Source organism: Ceratotherium simum, chromosome 7 (genome assembly GCF_057802395.1).
Source record: "Ceratotherium simum simum isolate JZ-2026a chromosome 7, ASM5780239v1, whole genome shotgun sequence".
NCBI classification, from domain to species: Eukaryota; Metazoa; Chordata; class Mammalia; order Perissodactyla; family Rhinocerotidae; genus Ceratotherium; species Ceratotherium simum.
In genome coordinates this window covers 39,118,488-39,141,428 of record NC_141906.1, presented here as the reverse complement: position 1 = coordinate 39,141,428, position 22,941 = coordinate 39,118,488, and the positions used below count along the sequence as shown (strand labels likewise).

The 22,941-nt window shown below is 38.5% G+C and overlaps 1 protein-coding gene across 11 annotated transcripts in view; it reads left to right on the top strand.

Annotated features, from left to right (window-relative positions):
- DLG2 (discs large MAGUK scaffold protein 2) overlaps positions 1-22,941 on the top strand; it is a 1,864,788-nt gene that overhangs the window by 1,552,171 nt on the left and 289,676 nt on the right. The window lies entirely within an intron of this gene.

Below are 22,941 nucleotides of genomic sequence, written 5' to 3'. Positions count from 1 at the left end.
TGTAGACTTTGAGCTCCTCAAGAACAGAGGTTGTGTCTAAATAATCTTGGCATCCTTGGGACACGACATAGGACCTGAAGCATAGTAAGTCCCAAATAAATACTTCTAGAATGAATGTTTGAATGAGTAAATAAATGAATGACTTGTAGAGTGGGGGAAGACAGAATAGGTACATAGCTCTTTGCAGAATTAAACATCTTACAGTATATATGTATTTTTGAACCACGTGATTGAATCACAGAACATAACTCTGAAAGGGACCTCATAGACTTCCTTGCAGAATGTTTGTTCGTTTGTTTGTCTAATAAATAAACTAAAGCACAAAATTCCAAAGCTAATTGGTGACAAAAGCTAGAACCATGTCCACAAAGCATTTTTGAAAATATCCCTATCCCTGGATTTTGCCACCTATTTGGACATAAAAGTGTTAATCTAAAATAGTGAATTATCCTAACTTCTTTATATTTTGATACATAGGATATACATACATGTACACACATATAAATAATTGCAGAACAATTTACTATCTTTAAGGAAATATTAGAGTTAATTTTTTTTTATTGCACACAGCAATTGATAAAGATCAACATTAGCCTGGAATTTCTAGATGGCAGAAAGCCAAATACAAGAGTTTTGCTTTGAAAATCCTACCCATTTAATAATCCTTAAGTGGATTAGTCCTCCAGAAAGGAAACTTACGTGGCCAGACACCCACAAGCCAGCAAAAAAGAAGAAAAAAAAAAAAGATGAATTTTGATACGTACAACAGATACTGTTATGTGTGTTATACAGAAAAACACATTGGACAATTATCTATACTTTTTCTTAGTAATTTATGCCTTGTATGCACATTTATTTTGTCTCTTATTTTGTCTCCTAAAAGCCATACCATTTTCCTGGTTTACCTGACTCTTTCATGAGCTATGCACATACCCGAAAGCCCAAAGTTAAGGTATTGTTGACTGGCTGGTGCTATGTAAGGAACAAGGGAGGCAAACTTGGAGTCTAGAACTTGTAATGACAAGCTTGTAATGACAATGTTAAGAAGGAGGTTGAATATAGAAGCCAAGAGTATCCAATGGGGAAAGGATAGTCTCTTCAATAAATGGTGTTAGGAAAATTGGACAGCCACATGCAAAAGAATGAAACTGGACCTTTCACTTTTGTGTAAGTTAATACACAAAAATTAACTCAAAATAGATTAAAGACTTGAAGACCTGAAACTATAAAACTCTTAGAAGAAAACATAGGTGGTAACTCCTTGAGATAGGTCTTGGCAATGATTTTTTTAATTTGACACCAAAAGCAAAAATAATAAAAGCAAAAATAAACAAGCGGGACTACATCAAACTAAAAAGCATCTACACAGTACAGGAAACCAGCAACAAAATGAAAAGACAACCTACTGAATGGGAGAAAATGATTGCAAATGATACATCTGATAAGAGGCTACTATCCAAAATATATAAAGAACTCATACAACTCAATAGCCAAAAAACTAACAATCTGGTTAAAAAATGAGTAGAAGATCTGAATAGGCATTTTTCCAAAGAAAATATACAGATGGCCAAGAGGTACATGAAAAGATGCTCAACATCATTAATCATCAGAGAAATGCAAATCAAAACTACAATGAGATATCACCTCACACCTGTTAGAATGGCTATTATCAAAAATACAAGAAATAACAAGTGTTGGCAAAGATATGGAGAAAAGGGAACCCTTGTGCACTGTTGGTGAGAATGTAAATTGGTGCAACCCGTATGGAAAACAGTATGGAGGTTCCTCAAAAAAATAATATGAGTGCCATATGATCCAGCAATTCCACTTCTGGGTATTTATCTGAAGAAAATGAAAACACTAATTCAAAAAGATATTGCACCCAATGTTCACTGCAGCATTATTTTACAATAACCAAGATATGGAAATAACGTAAGTGTCCATTGATGGATGAATGGATAAAGAGATTGTGGTATATAAACACAATGGAATATTACCCAGCCATAAAATAGAGTGAAATCTTGCCATTTGCAACAACATGGATGGACCTTGAGGGCATTATGCTAAGTGAAATAAGTCGAACAGAGAAAGACAAATACCATATGATCTCTCTTATATGTAGAGTTCAAAAAAAAAAAAAAAACAAATTCCTAGATTGGTGGTTGCAAGAGGTAACGGATGGGGGTGGGAGAAATGAGTGAACTGTTTGGTTTTTGTTTGTTTAAATAAATTGATTAAATTAAAAAAAAAAAAAGTACTCATGGCACTTTGGCCGTCATTCACAGGCACAGAGCAGTGAAAATTTTGGGTTGATCAAAGCATGTTCCCAGCTGAGGTTGAACAGGGCGATACTCTGCCTTCTTGTTTCAACTCTCATACTGTAAACAAGAGTCCTTTTTGCAATCTATTTAGTGACATGTGTTTTGCATTTTTTGTGCTTTTTGTTGGTGATTTTGTGGTTTAAATGCCTCGTGTGAAGTGCTGAAGTGCTATCTAGGGTCCTAAGCACAAGACTGTAATGTGTCTTACAAAGAAACACACGTGTTAGGTAAGCTTCATTCAGGCATGAGTTACACTGCTGTTGGCTGTGAGTTCAATGTTAATGAATTAACCAAAAAATAAAGCAGAGAAGGTTGAACATTCAATCAGTTCCTTGATATACAGCAGGGCTCTACATTAGACATGAACAAGCGGGTTTAAAAGAAAGTTTTACAGCAGCTCCAGGGCCCTATAAATCCTAGGAAGCTTCCCCAGGAGCCCAATGTAGAAAAACCCTAACTTCAGGCCTGTCTGTGACTTAGAGGGACATAGCATGAAATATAAACAAGACAGCCTAAGATAGCATTTCAACATACAAGCAGAGATAATTTTATTTCAGTTTGAGAGCAAGCTCCTCTGGTTTGCCTGTATTGGACGGCTAACCCAATGTTTTAGTTGTATTAATGGTGGAATCACAAAACTTTTATTTTTTATTAGCATAATTATAGGGCTCTCACCAGCAAGTCAGTTTGAACTTCAAATGGGCAGTGCAATTCCAGAAACTCTGCATTAGGTAGTAAACACATTAAATCGTAGGCTGCCCTCCCAACAGAGCAGGAGAAATCAACTAGAGAAGAGAAAAAAAGGATGTAGCCAGAAAGTCGAGGTAGATGGGTCAGAGGGAGGGGGTAGGAGAAAGGCGAGAGAGATCAGCAGCAGGAGGAGGGAATTGAGACAGCCTGCAGAGAAAAGGTAAGGAAGGGGGAAGCGAAGGGAATGTAATCGCAGAGCCTGATGCAGAGAGATCAGGAAAGGATCACAGAGGTGAGACCCCAAGGGGAGTAGGGAGGAAAAGGGAGAGGGGGCAGAGTGGAACCGATGTCCTGACAATTGAGGGACCCCACCTCTACAGGGTAGTGTATGTGGTAACGTTTCCAAGTGGCTAGGTGCTTGGCAAAAGAGAAGACTGCAATAGGAAGCTGCAAGCAATGCTAAATAGCAAAGAGAAAAGATAGAGGAAGGGGATTTTAAAGAATCCGGAATTACATGTCTGGGTTCCGTGGAACTCCAGTGCCAAGAACAGCAAGGGCTAGTGGTGCCTATTTAGTTCTGATGCTAGCAACTGTTGGGGCAGTGGATGGAGTTTGAGAGTTCCAGGTCCGGGTTTCAGGGTCCCGTGATGCTTCTCCTTCTCCTGCCGCTGCACTTATTGATTTGATGTTGGTCAGTCTCACAAGATGGGGCAGAGCCTGCAGCCAGCCGGTCAGTACCTGCAGCCAGACTTTCATGGAACTGGCCCCAGTGTAGAGTGAAGTACAGTTCAAGAAGCGAGCTGGGTGGGGAGGCACTGAATTTGGCCACAGGAATATAAAAGGCTTTGACGTTGATTAAGATGCTCAGGGGGATTGTTGAGCTCTCGGTAACGGCCAAAGTGGCGGAGCTGCTGAGGGGGGCTGGCCCCAGCACTGACCGATTGGGGCTGAAGGGAGCAGCCCCTAGAGATCAGGACTGCGACAACATGCCTGAAGGGGGCTGCTTATGGAGATGGAAAGGCAAAGTGGCCCACAGTGATGACAGGCGCTATCAGGAGCTGAGGCTGCTGTTAAAAGATGTCCTTTTGTAATATCATGGTGCAGGATGCGTGTGTGGGGTGGGGGTTGATTCAGCAGCACCTTGGTATAGATGGTAGTCAGAGAACCAGTATCACCTGCAGACCTGGAGGCAGCCAGTACTGTAGGAGAAGAGGGCAGGGCAGGTGTAGGTGAGAAGACAGTCTGTGTATCACACAGACTGGAACTCTGATCCCAGCTCTGCTGTTTTGGAAGCTTTTAACCTCTCTGCACCTCAGTTTCTTCATATTAAAAGTTAACCTCATCCAAGTTCTTGGGAGGATTAGCAATAACAAGCCCAGTGCAGTACCCTCTTGCTCAATACTCAGTTACTAGTATTATATTTATTAGTAACCTCTTTCCTTCCACATTTAAATTTCTGATCACAGACAGTTTGCAGAAAGCCAATTTTGCTGGATTTCTTCCCTCTTTATTCTCTTTCTCTTTTCTTTCCTGTTTCCCTAATTCTGCTTTTCCCTCCTTCCCATTGTTTTCTGAGCATTTATTTTACACTAGGAATTGAACAATGGCAGTGGAACCTGATTTATTGATGTTTTTCTTCTACCTAAGGGAGGGTGGCTTTTTGGCTCTGTTCATGTCTGGAGCTCCAGCAACTAACCATGGAAACTGAGACGTCGCTGGGGAGTTGTTTTCTGTAGGGAGCAGCGTTCTGTACGCTAAATTGGGAGGGCTGGAAGGAGTGAATTGCTTAGTAATTAGAAAAGATTTAAATGACTGAAAATACCTCCCTGACTGTGTAAATGGAAAATTTTCTCATGCTACAATATTCACCTGAGACTGATGGTAAAAAACTGCACACAGCCTCGGCTGCTTTTATGAAATCCTGATGTATGCTTGAGAGAACAAAGGAAGTAATGAAGGAGAGGCAATTCCAGAGAATGGCCATTCTTCCTCACTCTTTTGATTTTATGGAGTTTGTCTTTTCAAAACAGTTTTGAACTGGTTCTGTTGCTTCTTCTATTTCTCCCAATGGCCAGAAAGAAACTTTTTATGAAATCATTGACGCTTAGAGCTAAGGCTATATGTTGTTTGGTCTGGCTAGCACTACCCAAAAGAGCACTTCCCCACTCTTTATTTATTTATTATTTATTTTTAAATTATTTTATTGAGGTCATATTGGTTTATAACATTGTGTAAATTTTAAGTGTACATTATTATATTTCAGCTCCTGTGTAGTCTGCATCGTGTTCACCACCAATAGTCTAGTTTTTAATCTGTCACCATACGTATGTGCCCCTTTATCCCTTTCACTCTCCTCCCACCCCTTCCCCTCTGGTAACCACCAATCTGTTTTCCTTATCCATGTGTTTGTTTATCTTCCACATATGAGTAAAATCATACAAAAGCCCCACCCTTTAAGGAAAGCTGATTGCCTCCTTTCAGGGTCCTGCGTATCTCCTCCATTAGCTCTCCTCTCATCACTTTCTTTTCTAGTTTGTCTTCTTTTCATTATTAGCCACTGGAATTGGCTAAATCTTTGGCGAGCCGGTTAGATACTTTCTTAGAGGAACAGGAGTCTTTGTGAACCTTAAGATCTCTTCAGCATAGAGGAAGAGATTCATCAGGCACATGTAATTGCAATCACCCTCAATAATAATGTATGAGGAAGGGAATTTGTGCCGCATCCTAGGAATACAAGAGGACTAAAACAATGGCTGGAACTGCTCTCATGGGGCTTACAGTCTAGTTGGTGACATTTATTCAGAAAAAGATAATTTAAATAGAAAAAGAAAGCAAATTACACAACACTGTCATATGATATATTTTTTAAAACAACTACCATATACGGAGGTAAATGCTTTTGCGCCTATATGTATATTCATTCACATGTACCAGTTACTCTTCTAGACATCAGGAATGTAGCTGGAGATATTATTTATATATGTGTGGAAAAATGTATAGAAGTCATATATTTAATTTATTATCAGTGGTTACTTGATGGCTAGAGGAGAAAGAACGAGATTTTCAATTTACTTGTTGTTCTTCTGCATTGTTTTAATTATTTAAAATGAGGTTGAATTACTTCTATACCTTAAAAAATAATAATAAAGCACTAAAGGAGGATGAAAATTCATGTAATGCTGCCTGGTTGCGGCCAAGTGCATGGCAAGACCATCAACAGGAAGTCTGGGAGGGTAGAACTTCACATGGACACGAGAAAAGATCAAGACTTCAGGGAATTCTAGGAAATAGGAGGCAGGACAGAAAGGAGGAAGAGATCCATAGGAATCTCATTGGGATAGGGATGTGCACGAGCTTCTGGCTGCAGCAGAGTGTTTGCTTAGGAGAGGAGATGTGTAATATAAGGGACTGAGCACTAGCACTGTAGTCTGGACTCTGCCACAAATACACTGCGTGACGCTGACAAGTGACTTCATTCCCAGGGCCTCAGTCTTCTCACTTATGAGATGGGAAGATTAGACAGGATCAACTCTAATGTTCTGTCACATTAGAGAAGTCTATGGTCTTAAGAGACTAGCGAGGGATATAGTAAAGTCAGATTAAGGAAGACCTTAAGGGGGGGATAAAAAATTTTCACATAACCTACAAGCAGTGAAGAGCATAGAAGAATATGAGCATCTATATCAAGTGTAAAATGTAAAAAGCAGTATTTAGAGAAAAGTAGATTGGCCATGATATGTAACATGACTGTCAAAGTGGTAGGAGTAGAGAAAAGAGAATGAGAGACAGAGTTTAGAGGAAGGTTTGCAGATCAGTTAGAAGTCTACTGCACAGTAATGAATTATAATATCTTGATAAATTGAAAAACAAAAAACATAAGTCCAGGAGACAGCCCGGTGGCGCAAGCGGTTAAGTGTGCACGTTCCGCTGCGGCGGCCCGGGGTTCGCCGGTTCGGATCCTGGGTACGCACTAACGCACCGCTTGTTAAGCCATGCTGTGGCGGCGTCCCATATAAAGTGGAGGAAGATGGGCATGGATGTTAGCCCAGGGCCAGTCTTCCTCAGCAAAAAAGAGGAGGATTGGCATTGGATGTTAGCTCAGGGCTGGTCCTCCTCACAAAAAAAAAAAAAAAAAACATAAGTCCATAATGATACTCATGACAGAGAGAGAGAGAAAAAAGGGGAAGTTCTTCTGCACAGATTAATACCAGCTGATGGTTCAAGATGAAGTAGAGAGTTAGAAAATCACCATCTTCTAACCCTTAATAAAATAATTGTTTCAGACAAACATAGTCAGTAGATGCTAAAAAAATTGAGAAGACAGTTTATTGGGAGAAAGGATATTCACACAAATCCAAAAAATTACTCTACAGATTTATTATTTACAAAAATGCCATTCTAAAGACACCTTTAGAATGGAGAGATCTGATGGTCCTTAACTAACTATTAGTATCACTAATAGTGAGACAGCCTCACATTTTGGTCCTCCTAATGTGATACAGTAAGAAGTACACAATATTACTCACTAGACTTTGTTAAAAATGTTTGACCTGATTCTGATTAGGAAAAAACAATTAGGCTAATCCAGCATGTGAAACACTTTATGAACATGTCACCTGAACTTTTTAAAAAGAAAGAAAGAAAGAAAAAAATCAGTCATTAAAGAAAAAAGAAGGTAGTGCTTCTGATTAATAGTGACTAAAAACATAACAACAACCAAATACAATGAGTAAACTTTGATTCAATCCTAGATTGAAGAAAAAAAATCTGTAAAAGACATTTTGAGGACAAATGAGGAAATTTGAATAGGTACAGTATATTGGATGGTATAGAATTATTGTTAGCTTTCTTTGGTGTAATAATGGTAATGTGGTTACGTAGGAAATGTCTTTACGCGGAGGAGGTGCCTTACTGCTATGTTAGGTTAGAAGTGGCATGATATCTGCCCCATATTTCAAATGGTTCAGAGAAAGAAGTGTGTGTGTTTATGTGTGTATCTCTTCTGCGATAGATAGACAGAGAGAGAGAGAGAGAGAAACATCAAGAGAGAGAGAAGTAGACAGAAAAAGAGAGAACGAGGGAGGGAGAATAAATGTGTCAAAATATTAGCAATTGTTGAATTTTGATGAAAATGTTATGGATTTTCATTGTATGTGATCTTTCCATTTGTCTGTAGTTTGATATTTTTCAAAGTAAATAGTTGAGAGGGGGGTCTGTTGCAGTAGTCTAGATCAAGACTTAAGGTAGGTTAGTAAATTAGAAAATAAAAAAAAGTAAAGATATTTTGAAGGGAAAATAGATTAATAAATATCATTTCTCAATAACAGTGGTAGATACAATTCAATTTTCAGCATTTGTGTCTGTTCAGATCTCCTCCCCTTGATTTGACTGATGAGACAATTGGAAGGAGAGGACTTAAGAGTCCTTGACACAGTTTGCCTGAACTCAGAAAACTTGTTTCCTGGGAGCTTTTAGGCAGTGAGATGATTCCTCATTTTTTTAAGATGATTCCTCACCTTATTTTTAGGTGAGGAATAAGTAGGAGAAATGCTAAGATGTAATTATGAATAACAGTCACATGCCAAGATACACATAAGCCCAAACACAAAAGAATGTCATTACCCTGAGGAGCTATAGTGAAACAAACATCAGATGAGACCTGCATGCAGTAGGTAGAGTTTGAGCTTTGCATTAATGGATTTGACCAAGACAATTCCATTAGCACCTTATTCCTGCTCAAGCCTTTCAAATGCTTTAGGAATAGACCATTTGACAGGTATATCTCTAGGGACAGTTTTTTCCTTCCTTTAAAATTGATCTTAATGCTTATAAACAAGGTCAACCGTGCAGGGGGGAAAAAAACCAGGAACCTCTTTCATCTAAACTATAATCTCATTAAGGTTCATTTGGAGTTAGCATATTTATGCAAAAACCAGAGTTGATCCATTATTTCTTATGGCAGGTCCTATTGCATTTTTGGAAGGATAGTTTTTGACTGTGTATGACTTTGCTGCAGTTTGCAGGACATTTAACATGCCTGGGCCTTGCACAATTAATGCCAATGCTGACCCCAAACTCTGACATTTTAAGAACAAAAAATACCTCCCCATCCCCTACATTTCCATACCCCATTGAGAACTGCTGTTAGATTCTAAGTCACTGAGAGCAGATCCGTTCCTTTCTTCACCAATGCATCCCCCAAACTTAACACAATGACTGCCACAAAGAAGGCACTCAGTAAATATCTACTGAATGGATTTATGTAATGTTTAAAAAGTTGATTATTCAAATTTACTCAGTTTTCCTATAAACATTACTGTATTTTTAATTTACCTTGGCAGCCCTTTTTGTTTTTTATTGTCAAAGTAACACAAACCGCAAATTTAATAGTTAAAACTTTTTTAATATAATGTTTTAAATTGTTATGGCAGTACATGTTCACTTAAAAATTATCCAGATACTACTAACGGCTATAAAATAAAATGTAATCCCTTCTCTTTTCTTTAGCATTTCTCCTCCACCTGGCTTCAACACTATAGCCCTTTGAAACCTCCCTTAGCATTTGATTGTGTAACTTTTCAGGCATTCTCAATAAGATCATATATTCTCTTCTTTTTTTTAACAAGTGGGGTTATATATACATGCAATTTTGCAACTTTTTTTTATTATTATTTTTTTGATGAAGAAGATTGGCCCTAAGCTAATGTATGTTGCCAATCTTCCTTTCTTTGCTTAAGAAGGAGTGGTCCTGATCTCACATTTGTGCCAATCTTCTTCTACTTTGTGTGTGGGATGCTGCCACAGCATGGCTTGATGACAGGTGCATAGGTCTGCGCCTGGGATCCGAACCCGCAAACCCCAGGTCGCCAAAGCAGAGCATGTGAACTTAACCACTATGCTACTGGGCTGGCCTCCACAACTTGTTTTTTTTAATTTAGCAATATATCATGGATGTTTTTCAGTATCAGAATGTTAAACATATATGCCATTGCTTTTAATGGCTATACAGTAATCCATTATACAGATATTTCATAATTTATTTAATCAATTCCCTATTGATGGTGTTTTAATGGTAGATTAAATTTAGTGATAGTTAATATCCGAAACCCGGAAATCACAGAAAACTAAGTTTTTTAAAAAAATAATTGAGTATTTGCAGTCAGCCCACTGATTTCAAAGGGGAGCACATGTTGAGCAAACTCAGAAGGTTGCTTTCATTACCACCATCTATCAAGGAAAGGCCTTATCTTCAAATTTGAGTCTATCCTAAAGGAATCTGTCAGCCTGGAAGAACACACACATCCCATCCCAGGCTGGAGTGCTTGGAGGGTGAAGTGAGAAGCAGATCTTTGAGGGCAAGAATTAGCCTCATGCCCCAGAGTGTGGCCCTTTGCCTGAGCAGTTTTGGGACCTGAGTGATGTGGAGGTGAGCAATTCCTTAGCAACAATGTTTTCAAAGGCACTGAGACATGGAATGGGGGCTTCAAAGATACCTCCACCATGACACCTACAGCCTTACACAGTTCTGAGAGACATTTGTATCAACAGAGACCCGCACACAAAGCACAATATGGTGGACAGAGCCTTGGAAGGAAGAGAACGAGCCTCTCGTGGGTTGTATGGGTCACTGCTTTCATGTTCCTGTATTCCTTTCCAAAGTATATCTTAAAGGAAGCTCCTAAGCCATTCTGCCAAGTCCTAATTGATGATAGAGCCCCAAGGAGCCAGAGAGTTTGTAAACCAAAAAAGTCCCAGCACAATTTGAGATTGAAATCAATACATCTATCATGAATGAAGGGCCAGAGAAAGTGCATAGGAGAACAAAGAGCTACATCTCCCCGAGAGGTACCCACATCTGACTGATCATCTGTCATTAGAGACCTTTTTTAAAATAAAGATTCTTGGGCCCTACTTTCAAAGATTCTGATTGAGTGAGTCCAGTTTAATCAACCATTCTCCCCCTAGATGACAAATTCCTTCTGAAAAGGACTCTGATGAGTACCTGGTTCATAATAAGTATGCAATAAAGAGTTCTCAAATAAATTTTAGTGATTTAAATAAAATTATGTGATCTAATAGTTATAATCATTTATTAATTCAAGAAATATTATTAAGTATCTACGTAATGTCCAGGAATTAGAGGTAAAAGACAAAGTCCCTGCTCACAGGAAGCTTTTCTTGAGGTGGGTAAGATAATAAACAAGAAAAATATCAGATGGGCCTAAGTTCTGTAAGAAATTAAAGCAGGACATTAAAAATAGGCTGCAAGGCTGTTTTCAATGGGGTAGGCAGCAAAGAACTCTGAGGAATTGGCCATTAAGCTGAGACTGAAAATAAGGGATCAAATGTGAGAAGAGCTAGGGAAGAGCACTACAGTCAGAAAGACAGCTGATACAAGTGCACTCAGGCTGGAGGGAACCGAGATTTAGGTGAAGCAGAATAAAGGCCTTTGTGCCTGTAGGACAGTGAGAGAGACAGAGAGTAGAATGAGATGGAATCAGAAGGATGGGTCGAGGTTAAGGTGAGGAATTTGGATTTTATTCCAAGTACAACAAGAAGCCAATGGAAAAAATTTAGCAGGAGAGAGGCATGATCTGATATACATTTTGAAAAGATCATTCTGGCTGTTGGGTCAAAAATGGTTAGAGGAGAGTAGAGGAGCCAGAATGAGAACAGGGATCTCAATCAAGAGACTACTGCAGTGTCTGTGGGAGAAAGGGTGGCTTGGCCAAGGGGAAGCAGGGTGGAGTTGGAGAAAAGTGGATGGAATTGAAATCTGGCTTGGAGCTAGAGTAAACAGACATGCTGATGGATTGCATGGGGAGGTGGGAAGGAAAGAGAATTAGATTGGTCTGTACATTCTTGGTTGAGTGGTTTGAGTGGTGGATGGTGGTATTACTATTTACTGAAGGCAGAAAAATTCCCCAGAAATAGGTTTGGGAGAAAATTAATGATTTTGAGTATGATGAGTTTGAAAAATCTTAGAAATCCAACTGGAGATGTCAACTAAGCAGATAGATTTACAAGTCTAGAGTTAAGAGAAAAATCAGAGATACTAATATCATCTTGTATTTGTGTAATATAAGGTTTTAACTATTTTTGCTTACATATTCTTATAAAGATAGTTACCTTGTTACTCAAAACACATGAATCCTAAAAGTTGTTTACTGTGTTTTGATCTACAGTAAGTTGGGTTTGGAAGGCCAAATTATACCTTATCATTTTCAATTAAAGACTTCAAAATGATTGGCTACAAATGATTGTCTACAAACTGCCCTAGTAAACCAAAACATTTTTAAAGTTTTTTTTTTTAATATTTGCCCATTTTTGCAGCAGCAAGCCAAATTTAAAGGGAATGTTAATTTTAACAGCTAAGACAAGTAAATATCCAATATCAGGATATTTTGCCTCTGCTCCAGGAGGATTCTGAGCTCTCATGCAGCCACTGTCAGAAGTGTTATCACTCTTTACCAAGTGCAACAGCCTCCAGGAGGAACAGGGAACTTAATTAGAAATTTCCACTTCACATACAATTTGTAGTTTATTCACCCTGAGATGTGCTGGAGGGTGTTTGAAAAGTTGAACACTGAATGAACTGTTTTTCTCAAGTTGTCAACAAAATACATGTTGAGCATAGAATATATTTGCTTATAAGCCTTGGAAGGGACCTCAGATATTGAGCATGAGGCTGTCTTTCTAGATGAAGAAACTGAGGCCCAGAAAGGTAAAGGGACTTCCCAAAGGGACGTCAGCTAACAGCAGGGTGGAACTGAAACTCAGGACTCCTAACTCACTGGACAGTGCTTTCCAGAGCACCATTCTCCCTCTTTCAATGCCTATAACCCTAGCACTTCTCTTTGGTCTGCTGAGTCTTTATTGAGATAATTTTATACCAGTCCAAGTCATCCTCTTACATTGTGTGAGTCAGGGAAGGGGTCAATAGTATAATTATATGTCCTTACTATATACCAGGCACTGCTGTAAGTGTTTTACATTAAGGAATTTAACCTTATGGCAACTCTGTGAAATGGGTACTCTTACCATCCCCATTTTGTACAGCAAACCTCTTCTACATCTGGGCCTACTCAAAGCAGGGTTCTGACCTTAGGAATACCAAGACTAAAATGATTATTTGCATTAACTATTTCTGTAAACTCCAGATAGATATTTTCCAACTGCCTGCAAAATTGTAGATGTCCAATAGACACAGCAAACTCAACATGTCTAAAACAAAATGCAATATCCTCTGGTCCAAACTCACTTTCCACCCTGTGTTCCCATCTATATTAATGGTATCATCACCCCTCTAATCACTTTTCTCATCTCTCATTTCCAATCCATTCAACACTATAAATATTGTTTAAACTCTATTCGGTTCCCAGAAGTGTGTGAAGAGAATAGCTATACAGAAACTCTCTCTGTGTCTTCTCTCAAGTCTATGCCCCATTACCCACCCTCAATTCCATTCTAATTTTTCTAATTCCAGCCTTCCTCATCTATCATTTGTAACATTGCAATAGTCTCCCATCTGGGTATGCTATTTTTGATCACTTAGTTCTTCAACCCCAACTTTTCACTGAATGCATCAAATTGTGATAAATGCCTCTGTAAAACCCTCCCCTGGCCACTTATTGACAAAACTTCTTAACCTGGCACTCAAGGTCTGCTTCTTCTGGCACTATTTTTCCTTTCTCTCTCTCCATGCTCTATGCCAGCCACCCCAGCCTGCTCACAATTCAAGATTAAAAGGGATATTTATAGTTTCCTTGCCTCCCTCACAAGTATGTGATAAGGACCACTTAATACATGTGAATGCTTTTATTGTCTTTGTTTGTTTATGTCTCCCCTTGTTAGGTAAAAAATGTAAACTGAGAAAACACTTTACTAACTGTAAAACACTTTTGAGATGTTATTTTTAAGGCATGGAAATCATTGAATTTCCAACCACAGGGGACCCTAGAGATGGTGGGGTCCAGCACCTTCCATTTTCTGCAGCGGGCCATTGGTTGACCTCACTAAATTAGTGGCAGAGTTAGCAATCGAACCCAAATATCCACCTCACTATATCGCATCACTTCAGGAAAATAAAAATGGATAATTTTCCCTCCTGAGAAAAGATGGAGCCTTCTACATTTATTTCATTTGCTGGTCACACATCCGCTCATCTTACTATCCCTGTTCTCTCTGAATAAAGTGGAAATAGTTTGGATTCTGCCCCAGTTTCTTCCCTGCTGCCCCCTACCACATACCAACCAGACCCCTAATTGTGAAATAATTTGCATGAAACAGTCCCCTGTGTTCTGTACCTGACTAATTTTAATTGAAATCCGGCGCCAATTATCTAGCCCTTTACCACTGGCCTCTTTTTTACAATTAATAATTCAGTTAAATTTGTAGTTCTTAGCTACTCTTATTCCAAGAAAGTCTTATACCAAATCTATTCTTTTATTTTATTATGGCTGATAAAAGCCATTTTAAAGTCCAGGTTTTATAGATAATGGCTATACTATAATAGAAATAACCACCATTGATTAAGTACTTACTCAATGTGCCAAGTGTTATGTTAGGTACTTTATTTGCATTATCTCTGATCATCCTGACAACAACTCAGCAAAATAAGGGTTAATATCTTATGTTGCATATGAGGGAACTGAAGCTCAAAGGGGTTAAGTAACTTACCCAAGGTCATAGAGTTGGTAAGTGATGGGACCAAGATTTGAATCCTGGCCTTCCCAAGTCTAAACCCAGTGTTCATCTGGTGGCACTGTTTTCAGAGCAGACAGAAGACATGATCTGGAGTGGAAAACCTCAGCATCCAGGAGCAGAGGTGCTGCATTCTGAGAAGCATCTCCAAAGGGATCAATTCAACTCCAAATGCTCTTAGCAAGGTTGACAATAACATATGCCTCTTGCATATTCCCTGCATTCTCTCTAGCTGTAAACACTCCTGGGGTACAGGAGTGATGGTAAAACAGTATTTCTCCATTCTAATCTGAGGAATGGCTCCCCATTGCAGTCAAGATAAACTCCAAATTCACTAAAATGGCTTATCATGTCCTTTACTCCCAGATCCTTGAGGGGCAGTAATATATCCTGGTTAGGAATGCAGACTCTTAAACCAGATTATCTGGGTTTAATTCCTGGCTTTGTCATATGTTAGAAGTGGAACCTTGGGCAAGTTATTTAACCTGTCTGTGCCCCAGTGTCCTCCTCTATAAAATGAGCATTCTTATGTGTTCTTATTTCACAGAGCTGTTGTGAGGGTTAAGAGTATTAATATATAGGAAACGCTTAGAATAGTGCCTGCCACAGAGTAAGCATGTACACGTCAGCTATCACCACCACCATCATCATTCATCATCATCATCATTATCATCATCATCATCATCACCTTCATTTCTCCAGCCTCATCTCTCCCCTCTTTCTCACTCTTTCTCCCCTTCGCCTTTCAGTAACAGCTACTTTCTTCAGATGTGCCTTTCTTCAGATGTGCCAGTACCCTCTCTCATCTCCAGACCTTCATATGTGTCTCCCTCTGTTCCTGGAATGCTCTTGCTGCTTCTCTGCCCACCACTCTCTCCACAGCCCTCCGTGGGTGCCTCCACCCATCCTCACCTGGATAACTCATTCAGATCTTTCTGATGTTACTTCCTTCAGAAAACCTTCTCATATCTCCTCCTACCTCAGTAGGGGCCCCTCCTCTGGGTCCCAGAGCATTCTGACCTTTTCTTGTCATAGCACTTACCGCCTAGTGCTTAATTGTGTGTTTACCGGTCATTGTCCTCCACTGAATGGTAAATTGCTTGACAATGGCTATGCGTCACTCTAGTTCACTCCTTTAATTAAATAGGAAAAGTAAATGACTAAAATGGATATTTTTAAAAATTTGTATCAGCACTGTGTTTAGCTCTAGATACTACCCATTAGAGGATAATAGCCATAAATGAGCATCCATGTTGCTGTAATTGACCTCACATACACTCAGCTGAGTCTCTGATGACATATTAAATAATATCAAGATGCTAGAAAAACTCTTATAAGAGCCATCCCAAAATGAAATGGACAGACTAGAGAAGGAGAGAGTTCTCTGTCACTGGAAGTATGCAAGAGGCAAATGGTCACTTGGTGAGAATGATATAGAGGATTAGGGAAGACAATGAGGTCATTTAACCTGGAAAAGAGAAAATTGCCTTCAAATGTTAGAAAGAAGACCACAGAAAAGAAGAAATCATAGAAAAGAAGAAATATTCTGTGAGCCCTTAGAAGGCAGAACTGGAACCAACAGGTAGAAACTACCAGAAAGATGATTTAGATTCAACACAGAGAACTTTTTCTATCGCTAGAGTTGACCCTAAGTGGGTTTCCCTGAAAGACAGTGAGTTCTTCATCAGTGTGAAGCCACTGTGAAATAAGCTTGGATGACCATTTGCCTGGGATAATATAGTGAGAATATATTATTCACTTGCTTATTCACTCACTCACCTCTTCAGTTATTAGGCACCTACTATTTGCCAGCCACTATGCTAAGGGCACAAGTTTCAATAAGGCAAGCTCCTACCTTTAGGACCTCACAAGTAACTACATTTCACAAGTCAGTTCAGACTGAATCCTTAAGGACTAGGAGAAGGTTTTCCAGGTGAAGAAGGGATAAAAATTATGTTTTAGGTGGGAAAATTACATGTGCAGGGATGCAGAAATGCCTGAATCAGAGAAATGTAAAAGATCAACACAGTGGGGGACAAGGGAATTAGAATAATGTGGTTGAACAGCTTAAAGGTATACATCCGAGGTTGAAGAGGAACACAAAGTCTCTCCCATTTCTCAAATTCTCTGATTCTGATATCATCAGTTCTATAATTCTAAGAAATAGACAAATATTTCTAGAGAACAGAGTCATTTATTCAAAGAACCCTTGGAGCCCTAGGCCAGGGGCCATGGTGGCTGAAGCAGCAAACATAATGCTGATTTAAAAAAAAAAAAAAAAAAAAAAAGTTGACGCTGGACATGGTACACCATTTATCTTCGTATTAGCATCTGGAAAGAAACCTACAGCTATTTGAATCAACTAGAAGTGCTACAATATCTATCCATCACCAACATGGTTGTGAAAAGGATATCATAATATATAGGATTTAATTTTTTCTATGATCCAGTGACAGTTGTATACATAAGGAGGTAGCAATAGATGAAATTTTCTCCCATGCCCAAAGCCTTTAGCTTCACTGCTACATGATCTGATCATTATAAGTGGGGCACACTGTCTAAACCAGGTTGCTTGCGGCCATGGCAGAGCTGACCAGCATGCCACACCCCATCATGTGCTGTCAGTCTCAGGGGCTTAAAAGGCAAGTTTCAGAATTGGAATCTTATAGGCATAGATCCTCAGAACTGGATAAGATATTAAAGGAATAAGAGTAGGAGTTGGTAGTTAAAAGCTTACGAGTTTTAGTTAGATTGTTTAAAATCCTTAGCTTCTTTCCAACTGTTTAACCTTCAGTAAGTTGGTGACTCTCTCGGAGCTCAGTTTTCTTATTTGTAAAGTGGGAAAAATCATCCCAGCTTCCTAAAGATTAAATGAGATAAGGTATAAGTATTTCCTGTATATATGAGCATGCCCAGTGCTCAATGAATGTTAACAATGATTATCGTTATTAATCTCAATAATAATTAATGGCATCCAATTTCCCAGTCCATGCTTCAAGAAGAGGAAGTTCAAACTGAAGCAGAAAAAATAGAAATAATAAATATATGAGGCTGTGTCAAACTTGGTATTTTAAAATGTCATTACAATGATGTAAACTGTTTTTGAATGCCTCTGAAAATGTTATTTGAGCAAAGATTACTGATAAAAACTCAAACCTCAAGGATAGAAATTAGAATCAAAGTGACCTTGAAAAGTTTGAAAGACTAGAAGACAGAGTATTGCTAAAACCTGGATGAAAATCAACAGAGACATGGGCAATTGTTTGAGATAACACCAGCGTCAAATTCTCCACAAATGTAGACCTGTGTAGAATTAGGTCTAAGATGAACAAGATCTGTTTATTACTGGCCCAGCAGAAACACACACACATAGTGGGGCACATCTGATGCAGTAGAGTGAAGCCTGGGCTGGACAAGAGAAGCCCTGGGTCTATCCTAATCCTATGCTAACTCTGATATGACTTGGGGCAAGTCCCTTCCCCTATGGGATCATCTCTAATGTGTAAGTGCTAGATGAACATGTTTCTAAGCCTCTTCCGGTGCTGAAATTCTGTGTTCCTAAAAACGCAAACAAATGAACAAAAAACATGAAGTAATCTACATATTATATTCTGTATCGGTTAATTTCCATTATATTTTATTTCATCACTTATAATCACAGCTTGTTGAAGAAATATTGACAACGATAATAAATACTATTTGCTGAATGCCTGTTTGTACCAGGCACTGTGTTAGGGGCTTTATAGATATTGTATCATTTATTCATGCAATAGCCCTGATAGGTAGATAAGTATTATTCCCTTCATACAGGTAAGGAAGCTGAGGTTCAAAGAAGCTAAATGACTTTCCCAGATTACTTAGGTATAATTGGTGGACTCAGGATTTAAAGCCTGTTCTATCTGACCCCAAATATAATATTGAAAGATGTAGAAATTTGATGCTATAAAGGCTATTCACCTGGTTCTCACATCAAATACCAAAGTATATTCTAGCAGATCAAAGAGTAAATGGCTAAAAATTAAACTATGGTTGTACTAGAAGAAAACATGGGTAATTTGTTAAATATATTGGAGAGGGAAAGATATAATATATAACTCAAAAGTTAAGAAGGAAAAAAGTGATAAATATGACTATTTCAGACATTTTAAACTCTATATGGCAAGAAATAGCATATAATGGAAAAGTTTAAATAGTTAAAATACAATAATACAAATAGTGAACTAGTAATAATATTTGCAATGGTTATCTAACAGGGAGCAGTAATAGTCTTAATATGCAGATAAATTTGAGCAAACTATCCAAACAAAAAATAGGCAAAATAAGTGAACAGGCAACTTATGTAAAAAGAAATGTGAATCACCAATGAACGTATAAAAAGGTGCCTAATCTCATAACTGAAGAAATGCAAAAGTTAAAAATTAATAATTGTCTACCAATCAGAATGGCAAAGGTCAAATGTTGGGGTATGTGCGATGTTTACAAGAGTGTAAGGAAGTAGACAATCATATTATTTGTGGGAGTATAAACTAATGCTACATTTTTTGGAGACAGTTTAGCAATAGCTATCAAAATTGAACACTAATACTCTTTATCCAACAATTTATTGTTAGATGATATTTATTACATTATTTATTACAACATTGTTTATAATAGCAAAATACTAAAGCAACCTAAGGTTTTATGTAAATTGTTTTACATTAAATAATAGAACACTCCACAGTTATTAAAAAGAATGAGACAATGTATAAGAATATATGAATCAAGAAAGCTCTCTAAAATATACAGATCTTCCTTGACTTATGATGGGGTTATGTCCAGTAAACCCATCCTAAGCCGAAAATATCGGAAGTTGAAAGTGCATTTAGTGTACCTAACCTACTGAACATCATAGCTTAGCCTAGTCTACCTTAAACATGCTCAGAACACTTACATTAGCCTACAGCTGGGCAAAATCATCTAACGGCAAAACCCATTTTATAGTAAAGTGTTGAATATCTCATGTAATTGATTGAATACTGTACTGAAAGTGAGAAACAGAATAGTTGTATGGGTACAGAATGTTTGTAAGTGTATTGGTTGTTTACCCTCATGATTGTGTGGCTGACTGGGAGCTGCGGCTCACTGCCACTGCCTAGCATCACGAGAGAGTGTCGTACCAGATATTGCTAGCCTAGGAAAAGATCAAACTTCAAAATTCAAAGTATGGCTTCTACTGAATGTATATCATTTTCACACCATTGTAAAGTGGAAAAATCATTAGTTGAACCATGATAAGTCGGGGACCATCTGTATTTGTAAGTAGAAAAAATAAAGGTATAAAACAGTAGGTAAAATATGATCTTATTTGTATAAAATTTTTTAATTATTTATATATTTTATAAACCTGCTAAATAATTGATAGTATATACAAGAATACAAAAATACAAAAATATTTAGTAGTATATACAAAAAGCCATCAACACAGTTACCTTTGGAGAGAATAACAAGAATGAGCGGGAGCCTTTTATGTTTATACTTTTTTGTATTCTTTAATTTTCAGGTATGTGCATTATGTACATATATTAACTTTATTTTTTGATGTTAATACATTATCTGAGCAATGATATATGGCCTGCTTTTGTTTTCTTCTTTATTAGTTTCTGTTTGTTTAGTGAAAACATAATCATTTGAAAATGTACAAAACAAATTAAGAGAAACAGCTAATGCATATACCCTTTGACCTAGGAAGTCCATTTCCAGAAAATTTATTCCTCAGAAACACTTTCATGAGGGTTGGTAGTAGAAAAAGCTAGAAACAACCTTAACCACATCAATAGAAATCTTATTGAAAAAATTCTGGTACATTTATACCGTGGAACACTAGGCTCCATTAATAAAGTAGAATGATATGAGCAGATATGAAAGATGTCCAAGTTATATTGTTAGATAAAAAGCAAAACAAAAGCAAGTTGTTGAATTATATATATGATATGATCCTATTCATATAAATAAAAAGGTGATAATATATTAATATATTAAAATATACAGAGAAAGAAACAGAAATAAAGTCATGTGTCTGCATGTGCATATAGTAGATTTCTAAAAAGTATACAAGAAACGCTAAAGTGGAGATAGTGAGGGGACTTTTTACTTTTCCTTTTATGCCTTTCTTTTTTTTTTATTTTTTTTTTAATTTTATTATTTTTTTTTTGGTAAGGAGGATCAGCCCTGTGCTAACATCTGCCAATCCTCCTCTTTTCTTGCTGAGGAAGACTGGCCCTGGGCTAACATCCATGCCCATCTTCCTCTACTTTATATGGGACACCGCCACAGCATGGCTTGCCAAGCGGTGCATCGGTGTGCGCCCGGGATCCGAACTGGCGAACCTGGGGCCACCGCAGTGGAGCGCGCACACTTAACGCTTGCACCTCCGGGTAGGCCCTTTTATGCCTTTCTGGAACACTGGAATTCATTTACCATGATAATGTATTATTTTTTAATAAAAAGTTAACCCTGATTGTTTGACAAAAGATTATTTGGCCCATGGAGTGTGTGTATTCAGCTTCCTGTAGGCAGGAGCCTAGATCAAATTACTTTTCCTGTTTCTTCTGGCTCTCTAAGTCAGACTTCTGACTCATTAATGCCTAGACAGTCTCTGAAATAACTATCACCAACCAAGGGGTAGATCTGGAATTTTATAGTTAAGAGGGCTTTAGACTTGAAGATCCCTCCAGTCCCTTCCCTCTGAGGCAGGAGAAAATGGAGGCTCAGAGAGGTGATATGACAGTCACTCAGCTAGTGAGTGGCGCAGCCATGTGAAGCCTAGCTCAGTGGACTTCTCAATTACTGTGTAATCAGTGCTTTTAGTAAGGAGTACACCAGAATGCAGAGCCAGGGGAGAGGCAAGGAAAATTATAAAAGTGAATAAGGAGACTCTAACAAAGTTATTATGAGAGGATCAGGATGTGGAATTGAAGATTACGAATGTTCCAGGCCTGATAGGGAAGCACAGTGGTTAACCCCCCACACCCTGCCAAATATCATTGTCAAAGAGGATTGAGGAGAGGCAAAATAAGAGTCTATATTTTGTGTATAGATAGGCTGATCAGTTCTTTTTTTTTTTTTTTGTGAGGAAGATCAGCCCTGAGCTAACATCCGTGCTAATCCTCTTTTTTTTTTTTTGCTGAGGAAGACCCACTCTGAGCTAACACCCACTGCCAATCCTCCTCCTTTTTTTTCCCCCAAAACCCCAATAGATAGTTGTATGTCATAGTTGCACGTCCTTCTAGTTGCCGTATGTGGGACGCGGCCTCAGCATGGCCAGATAAGCAGTGCGTTGGTGCGCGCCCGGGATCCGAACCCCAGGCCACCAGTAGCGGAGCGCGTGCACTTAACCACTAAGCCACGGGGCCGGCCCCTGCTCAGTTCTTTTATTCTCCTTCATGGACCATAGCTATCTTCCCTGTAAATAAAATGAAGCAGAATTCTCATATCATCTGCAAAAACCTAACTCTGCGTAGGTTAGAAAACTGGACTTACTGTGTGTTCACTTGAAGCAGAAAAGCTTCCTAGGGGCTTCTCTTGTTCCCCTTTGTTCCCCACTCACCATCTCTTTCCTGGGGCAGACACAGAGCCCTGTCATTGGAAAGCACTCAGTAATTATATTGGATTGACTTAGACTGAATTGATTCAAGAAAGATTTTTGCTTTTGTTTCTCATTAAATTTGACCTCGGAGTGATTTTTCCCTCTTGGCAGAGTTTTGTGCTTGTTTTTTAGATGCTCTGTTTTTCTTGTGGCACGGGCCCCAAAATGGAAGTTAGCCACAGCAACATAAACTCTTGGCATTCTTTATTTTCTTTTGTCAGATTTCATTCTGGAATTATGCATGAGAAATGAGGCAGTCAAGTTTATTTTGGAACAAGGCTCAGGGCTGTCTAACCAAGCTCAGGATGACAGGACCAGGCATATGACCAAAGAGAGGGATTTGGCGGGAAGCCAGCCCCATTCCATGCAGTCTCCCCAGAACCTCATCTGAATATATTAATCTGTCAGCACATACTTGTCTATGTACAGTACATGTGTCTCTCTTTATTATCCTGTTTTCCCTCTAATTTTGAAGACTTCTATCTACCCCAGAAATCTAGGAACTCACAAAGGCATATTAAATGCACACAGTAAAATCCTAGTGGACGTGGGTAGACAGAAAAGTTTCAACTGGGTCAGACCATGGCACAAACACCAGGAGAT